The 8,280-nt window shown below is 50.2% G+C and overlaps 1 long non-coding RNA gene across 1 annotated transcript; it reads right to left on the bottom strand.

The window, feature by feature from the left end:
* Positions 1–2,730: 2,730 nt before the first annotated feature.
* LOC112845600 (uncharacterized) lies at positions 2,731–3,666 on the bottom strand. Its single transcript, XR_003218459.1, has 3 exons — positions 3,355–3,666; positions 3,106–3,277; positions 2,731–3,004 (listed from the first exon to the last, which is right to left on the bottom strand). It is a non-coding gene; the product is annotated as an uncharacterized LOC112845600 (long non-coding RNA).
* Positions 3,667–8,280: the final 4,614 nt, after the last annotated feature.

Raw genomic sequence — 8,280 nt, 5'->3', positions numbered from 1 at the left:
GTCTTTCCAGCTTTCGAGAGATTAATCAACAACCAAGACGAGATGGCTTTCAAGTACTGGCTGAACTCGCCCATGCCGGAGGCGATGGCCTACAGATTTGTGTGCATGCCACACATTCCGGGCTTTTGGGATCACATCGCCGTGGGTTGCCACACGCCTAACACGCAACTCATGTTGTCGCCCGATGTGTACACGCCACGACTGTTCGATGTGAACATGTGCGGTCTGCATTTCCACTGGTGCTGTTTTGTATTTGTCGACCAGGCTATACTGGCCATGTGGTGCTCAGTGCAAACCAACACTGGCTTGCAGAACTTCTGCCTATCACAGACAGAACGGACCAGAGAGTACGCCCGTTGACGTCGTCTAATGGGTTCAACTCGATGCTATATTATCTACACAGATGGATCCGCGTACACTACGGTAAAGGTGATGCGGATGTCGTTGACGTTGTGTTGGACTGTATGCCTTCCGAGAGCACAACCTTTGCGCATTTCATCTCTACGCTGGCAGCTAAAAGTTTAGCCTCGTCCGTGTTCTCGCCTGCGATCACACAACGCAGAGCGCAGACAGACTTACATTACACCATCGACCACAGATACCCAGATCAACTATTCAGCCAACCTCCAAATGATTTAGACGGGGGTGTCAAAATTGACATCAGACAAGAGTTTGGATGTCACCACGGCGTGGGTTTTGAAATACAACCGAAGCTTTACTTTACTGCTAACGATCACAGGGCATACACTTGACACTTCTGTGTAACAGAAGTGTTGTAAAACCATGAAGCTAAGTCTTCTCACTGTACTTTTTTTGTATTCATGTTTTTATATGGTTTTTGATATACATGCACACGTGTTGTAACCATGAAGTCTTTCTTACCAATGTGTATCTGGTATAAATGATGAAGGTAAATGCTACACTGAAGGGAATGTGTCTCAAGGGAATGTGTCTCACTTGGTGCCTAACGCGTTTGAACATAACGCGCATGTTACTGGTATTGGGTCTCATATTGTAATCGTTTTGTTTTTATACGCATGTATAGTGCATTCTGGTTTGAAGAAGGGCACCTGTGGAGTTTTTGGTGCTTATACACTTATGTCTTCTTTTGTGAAAAAAAATCCAAGTGTAATCTACAAAAGATACGGGTGAGTTTGCCTGTGGCAAGACAAATAAAATGACAATGATATCAATAAAAAGTTACTCTGCACTTCAACAAAACATCATGTCTCCTGTCGTCTGTACAACAAGCAACTGCTGTAGCCTGGACAGCTCGGTGCTGGACAGCTCGGTGCTGCAGGTCGGCGGGTCCCGTGCTGTAGGTCGGCGGGTCCCGTGCTGTAGGTCGGCGGATCAAAGCGACTTTATGTTACATCTGAATGCAGTGTAGCCTCACAGCAGTCGCTCTTGAAAGAAAATAGTGTCTCAACGGGCCAGGCTGCATTTTCTCGTATTCTGAGATGGAACTATCATGGGACTTCCGTATATCTTATTACCTGAACAAAGCACCGTCCGCTTTTCGGTGGTTGGTGGGAATGCTCAGCCAAGACACAGGGCTCGTCGACGAATCCCGGCGTCAAGAGATCAAACGCGCCTTGGAGAAATGCGACGATAAGACCGATGGGCACCCGGAGTGTCTGATCGAACTCCTTTGTCAGCATTTAGGCAACGATGTGGCAAGACAAACAATCGAGGCTTTGTTCCAAGCCGCGAACGCCGACGCGCTGAAATATGACAAACATTACAATGTGACATGTCCAACCCAACTGGTTCTGGAAGACATCGACTACGTTCACGAGAAGCACATGCTTTGCCAGTTGCTGTGTGAACTCAGCGACAGTGAAATCCGTAGGGTTAAAATGCTTCTCACTTGGGACATTTTGGATAGTCCCGAGTGTCGGCACATTCCACGTGGTTGGATGGAAAACAAGAGCATCTACGATCTGCCCCCCAAGATTGTGAACTACTGGCAAACATATTACAAGTGTGTCATGTTTGTAATCCTGAACCTTTTGGGCCGTAGGGATCTGCTGGTCTATCTGCGGATCTATTATGAGACAATGTCGGACTTGTGAAAAGGCACCACTGATTGTATGTTGTACCGCTCCTGTGTATCTGTGCATACATCTCATTACTAATGATGCTTTCAATAAAAACAAGCTCTTATACACATTGACGCTCCTTGTGCAAGACTGTGATTTTTGTCTAATACCACACATTAACACGACCAACCATGAGCGGTCACAATGACAATATCCCATATTGGTGGTGGACGGAGAACGAGGACTGGCTTAAGGCCACGGTTATAGCGGCTCCGGTTTTCATTGTTTTGGGATTGGCACTGATCAGCTACAAACTGTACGAACGACGAACCTCTTCGTACATTTACAAACCTGGGGATGGCACCGCAGTGTACACTGCCGTGTACAAACCCACCACCTGTTCAATGGACGATGAGTGCTGTGACGGTGGACACACGGTTGTCGTTGGGCCGCAGACTCCATCGGTTATGACCGTGGTAACCGAGCAAGAGGAATCACTGCTGAAACATCATCACAGACGGCCCAAGACTGACACTGCAGAACCGCGTGAGGAGCCCGGGGACGAGGAACAAGCCTTCTTTGTACTTTTTGTGTATTCTTTATTATGAGTGTGTGCAAATAAGACGACGTGCACCAATGTAATGTGACAATGTTTGTCTTTATTTCATGTCTCACACAAATTATATACGAGTGCTATGAAACCTGATGATTCGCCTGTGTCTATTTCTTTCGACACAAAGCGTACACATGCAGTACACACCATACACAAAAAGTAGGACAGACACCATCATTACAAGTATCATAGACCATGTACACCACATATCCCGGTGATGGGTACACACCGTGCTGTTATTCGACATGGTGTATGCGGCTGGATTGTTAGATGAGCTTGTGCCCGCGAAGCCAAAGGAGAGTGTTTCCAGCCGAAGCTTGTTTAGCCGCTCCTTTAGAGTCTGCCGTGCCTATAGCGATGAAACACAAAGTCATGAATTACTACACTAGTACCACGATTTATGTTATTATGGATGTGACATGCAACCTCGCACACCGTGCACATGCCCACCGTGTAGTTGTGTACGAACGCGATCAGTCTTGACATCTACTGCAAAGTCAGCGTCATCGGCGTGGATGCCCAGGGGTATAGTAAGTTCACATTGACATGCGTACCGACCGAGGCCCTCTGTAATGCCAAAGTTGTATTTGGGCAATGGCCACTTGTTCTGCTGGCAGATTTCCTGTTGAAAGAGGCGATGTGTTATAGCATATTTGCAATTGTAACGGTGTGTGTAAATACACAAGCAACCTGACACACCTGCAGTTGTCCAATGTGATTCTCAGACTGTTGAGGGTAGTGCTCTTGTGACCGAGGTGTCTCTGTGCAGTCGTCGGGGTCGGGTTGACTTCCTTCACACTCGGATGCTCGTCGGTCAGTTTGTTTTTGTGTAGTATCAAGTGCCGAGGACTCATGGAAGGGGCTGCTACACTTGGGTGTGTTGTCGTCGATTTGCTCTTGGAAAGGTTTGTTTTTGGTGACCTCGGAAGCCGTTTGCCGGTCGATCCTGTCCTGTAGTAACGCATAGAGCTCTTTAGCTGCTCTGTGTTTGGCCACTTTCTTTTGCGAACCACGGCCCGTGGCCTTGAGATCTGCAACATTCTCCACGTGTACGGCGACAACGTGGACCAGTCTATGTTTCACACCGGTTACACTTTCCCTATACACAACTTTAAGACGCAGGCGAGCTGCGCGCGTTTGTAATGTGGAAATCCAGTCGACGTCCATGCTTCACAAAGGCCGTAGTTAAATGCTAGCACTGAGAAATTGCAAACACTACAAGCAGCACGAGGCCTAGTTCAGCGGGTTGTGGTCTGGGAGTGGCACACTAACTTGGTGACTTTTACTCTGCCCCGGCAACAAAGCTGTTGTCAGCAAAGCAAGAAGTCGGCGGAGAAAGTGCTGTGAGTCGGCGGAGAAAGTGCTGTAGGTCGGCGGAGAAGGTGCTGTGGTCGGCGGAGAAGTGCTGTGGGTCGGCGGAGAAGTGCTGTGAGTTGACAGGAAGTGTGCTGGGTCGGCGGAGAAAGTGCTGTGGTTGGCGGAGAAGTGCTGGGTCGGCGGAGAAAGTGCTGTGGTTGCGGAAGTGTGTGGTCGGCGGAGAAAGTGCTGTGGTCGGCGGAGAAAGTGCTGTGAGTTGAACAGGAAGTGTGCTGGGTCGGCGGAGAAAGTGCTGTGGGTCGGCGAAGAAAGTGCTGTGGGTCGGCGAAGAAAGTGCTGTGGGTCGGCGAAGAAAGTGCTGTGAGTCGGACAGGAATGAGTTGGGGAGGAATCTACTGTGGGTTGGACACAATTTGCCCAAGGTTGAGGGCATGTACACTCTGAGTTGGGAGAGGTTTGGTCTGAGTCAAAGGGGTTTCGCCTCACTATGTGGAATGTTTTGTTGTGACTAAGAGACATTTCACAGGAGTTGAAGCTAAGGAGGGAGCTTATCCCAAGCAGCAATTGGAAACATCTCAGTTGGAGAGACAGCGTAAAGCGGGGAGGGGGACATTACTTTCCCTTGTACATCGGAGCGCGCGGTAAACACCTGCGAACCCAACACAAGTCTCGTAGCCGGCAAGCACTCACCCACGGGACGAATATGCGGTTCGTGGTGACCGACAAGCCTGCCTGGTACTCAGATGCAGAAAAGGACAGCCGGGCGTTCACATGCGCTGACACCGTTGGTTTATTCGACCAGGTAGCCGAAGCCATGACAGCGAAAGAGTCGATGTTATCTGAGAAATGCAAAGCGTTTCAACACAAGACGACACGGAAAATCATCAGAGACATGGTGATCGAAGACATCGGCCGGTTCAAACAAAACCCTTCCAAGTCGCTTTTGACTGCTCTGATGGATATTATGGACTTGCGAGCCGATGGCTTGGAATGCATGTCGACCGAAGACAAGGCCGGTATGAAACAGCTAATGTTGGCTTTGAAAAACTACACCCTCTTTTACATACCCTCTACAGCGTTGAAGTCCGCCGCAGAGGACCGCGTTGTCATCCCGGTCGTCACAATGTGGTCCATACGGACAAGGAGTTAGAGCTACGGTTCTGCGACAAACCCAGATCGATGTTGGGCACGTACACGGTGAATTTGATGAGCGGGAGCGCTGCTTATTTCATGCAGCAGGTCCTAATCGTCCCGGGTGTTCAAAGCTTAAACCTGTTGAAGGATATAACGGGCGATAGATATGAGTTCTGGGACATGTCTCTAGAAGTGCCCACTCATCCGGATGCTCTCACTCCATCGTTCAAGCAGATACAGCCGATTCAGTTGTTACGCAGCGGAGAGGACAAGGATCGAACGTCTGCTACGCAGACGTGTGGGGCGAGCGGAGACACGGTTGCTGATGTGGAACCCATGTGTTGTGTACTGGACGCAGAGTCGGCCGATCTGCAAATCAGTAAACGACAGGCAAGCGTGGACTGTTTCTCGGACGAAGACGTGATATGCGATCTGTCGAGATTCACGTGCCACGCGGCGTGGCAAAACGGTGTACTTCAGACGCACGGGACGCGTGTTGGGTCGAAAGCGAGGTAACATGACAGCGGTGGTTTCGTTGCGGGACCAGCAAAAGGACAAGCAAACGTTATACGTATCTACCACCGCACGCTTTTGCAGAGCCTTGAAATACTCCTGTGTAAAAGGTAGCGGAGAGCTGCTGCAGTGTTGCTACACACTGCTAAACGAGCTCAGTGGCAGAGAGACTTTCCTGGCCGGACCCGAGTTGCATCAGGAGATAACCAACCCCGCGCTTACCGCGTTCCTAAAACGGGTGAGCCCTCCCGCCAGCAACTGGTGTAACTACACCCCGAAACACGTGGCCTGCGGGATCGAAGATCCGATAATGTGCGAGATAGTGGATCTGGGCATCAAGCTCATGGACGACAGGGTGCCCAATGCGTTTGCGGTTGCAGAGCTGTTACTGTGTAATACGAAAAGGCCAATCAGTACGTTCGAGCCTACGGTGCTACAACGAAGACGACGCGTATCGCGCCCAGATTCATAGGAACAACATGCTTACTGCAGCAACAGTTTAAGGACGACTGGAGCGCTCTGGCCAGTATCGACAGGCGGATTAGAGCATCGAACAGCGGTGTCATCAACAAAGCGCAAAGGCATGCAACGAGAGAGTTGTTCAGGAACTTGGGCACCCACAACATAAACGACACCTTTAAGCAGTGGCAACAGCTGATAAAAGACACCCGGCCGCGAAAGACACTGCAAGAGCCAGAGACTATAGCAACATGAAAGTGCTCTTTCACAACCTGAGGGTGTACCACAACAAAATGAACAAGCTGAAGAAGAGCACAAAGACAGCCGACGATATCGACGATGACAACAACGGCGACGACAACAGCAACACGCCGCCGGACGATGGTAACTCCAACCGCAAAGCGTCTAACGTCTCAGTCGGATCTACCTCGCCTAGGCCAGGAAAAGCGTCGAGACGCGAGGTGACGTCGCGACGGGGCCGGTGTCACCATCCCAAAAACCCTGGTGCTTTTCTATGATTGTGCCCGACAACCCCCCTTTAGGCACGTGGGTCAAAAACATAGGGACTCTATTACAAAGCGCACCTTGGTTATACGCAGATAACACAAGACGAGAAGCTGTGTGCCGCGTCCTGGGCTTGGAGAAAACGCTGCTGCACGATAAATACAGCTCCGTGTTGGAACAATGGGTGTCTAGCAATCCCATCGTGGTAGAACAGCTGAACGCCCATGGTTTACAAGATAAACTGAGTTTGGCTCTGATCGACCGCTTGGGCGCCATGTCGACCAAAAGCTGGATAAGAAAAATCAAACGAGCTTCCGCGCGTGCACCCGCAACCACAATTTCATCTGAGACAAGAAAAGGCAAACGGGCTTTCTCGCGTACACTCGCAAAAAGACCACGCTGGTGGACCGTGAGAATTGCAAGAAAAGTAGAGCCGACAAAAAGCCCCGCTCCAACGCACCCAGAGAATTACTTTGCCAGGAAGCACTGAGCTGCGAGGATGACACCTATGACGCTGAGGACTCTGACCAGGACGAAGAAGGAGAGTACGATTGCACAGCGGCCCAAGGAGAAGACTTGCTGGCCAAAGAGGAGTATGACAACGAGGAATTGTTGGGTAGATATGATGATGATGATGATGATGATGATGAGCGTCTAGATCAATACGACTTGGAGGACAACTTCATTGACGATAGGAGCGAGGACGATTACAGCATCGTAGGGAGCGACTCTGACGCTTGCGACCCTGTAAAACGGATAGCCTTCGGTCGAATTGACCGTCGCCGTCACGTCGACGACTCTGACACTGAGTCGGACCACGACATCCCCGAACACTCTGGTGTACATAAAGGCATGATATTTTCCTCAGACTCCGAAGAGGAACCCGTGCCGGCGAGAATAACAAAACGACGCCCTTGTGTTAGCAAACAGCACGACGATGAAGATGACACTGACGGTGACGATCGACCGACGACAAGTGCAAAGTTGACTAGAAAGACACCCACAAAGTCTCCTACAAAGTCGCCTAGAAAGGCAAAGGAAACGAGGATTGATCGCGTGAGCCGTAAGACAACCAGCAGGAAGAAGCAACACAAGGGCGATCGAGTAAAAGGACCGCCAGCGCCCTCATGTTCATCTGATTCGGATGTAAATAAGACGGCCAACCGAACGCATAATAAGAGAAGACGCGGGTCGTCGGTCCAGCGCAGTCGAGGCAAGAGTGAGAGAAAGTCACCCTCTTTTCATTCTGATTCGGACGCCAGTCATCCTGAGAGCAAGTGCGTCTCCAAAGATTAAACGCCCAAGACTGAGCTCAGCACGGACGACGGGTCCAGTGCGTGCAAGTCCCAAAGATTAAACGCCCAAGACTGAGCTCAAGCACGGACGAGGGTCCAGTGCGTGCAAGTCTCCAAAGATTAAACGCCGAAGATCGAACGCGACTACAGAAGACGAGTCCATCGACCACGCTGTGGATTCACACTGCCCTGTGGAAGACCCAGTGCCACCTGTAGAGTCGGATGGTGATCTAGAGGACAGCATGGACTTTAGTGGACCCATCGTTGCTATGTGAGGCGGGTTGAGACTGTGATTACAAACGTCGATTGTTCCTGTGTCGTGGCCACTATGTCAGCAGCGCACAGGAAAAGCAAACCGTGCCCTGGGCCTCAAAGTGGTGTCATGATCAAATATTTAGAGTCA

This window comes from Oreochromis niloticus, unplaced genomic scaffold (assembly GCF_001858045.2).
Source record: "Oreochromis niloticus isolate F11D_XX unplaced genomic scaffold, O_niloticus_UMD_NMBU tig00008043_pilon, whole genome shotgun sequence".
NCBI classification, from domain to species: Eukaryota; Metazoa; Chordata; class Actinopteri; order Cichliformes; family Cichlidae; genus Oreochromis; species Oreochromis niloticus.
Note: the sequence above shows the minus strand (reverse complement) of the source record. Positions and strands in the feature narration are given on the sequence as shown.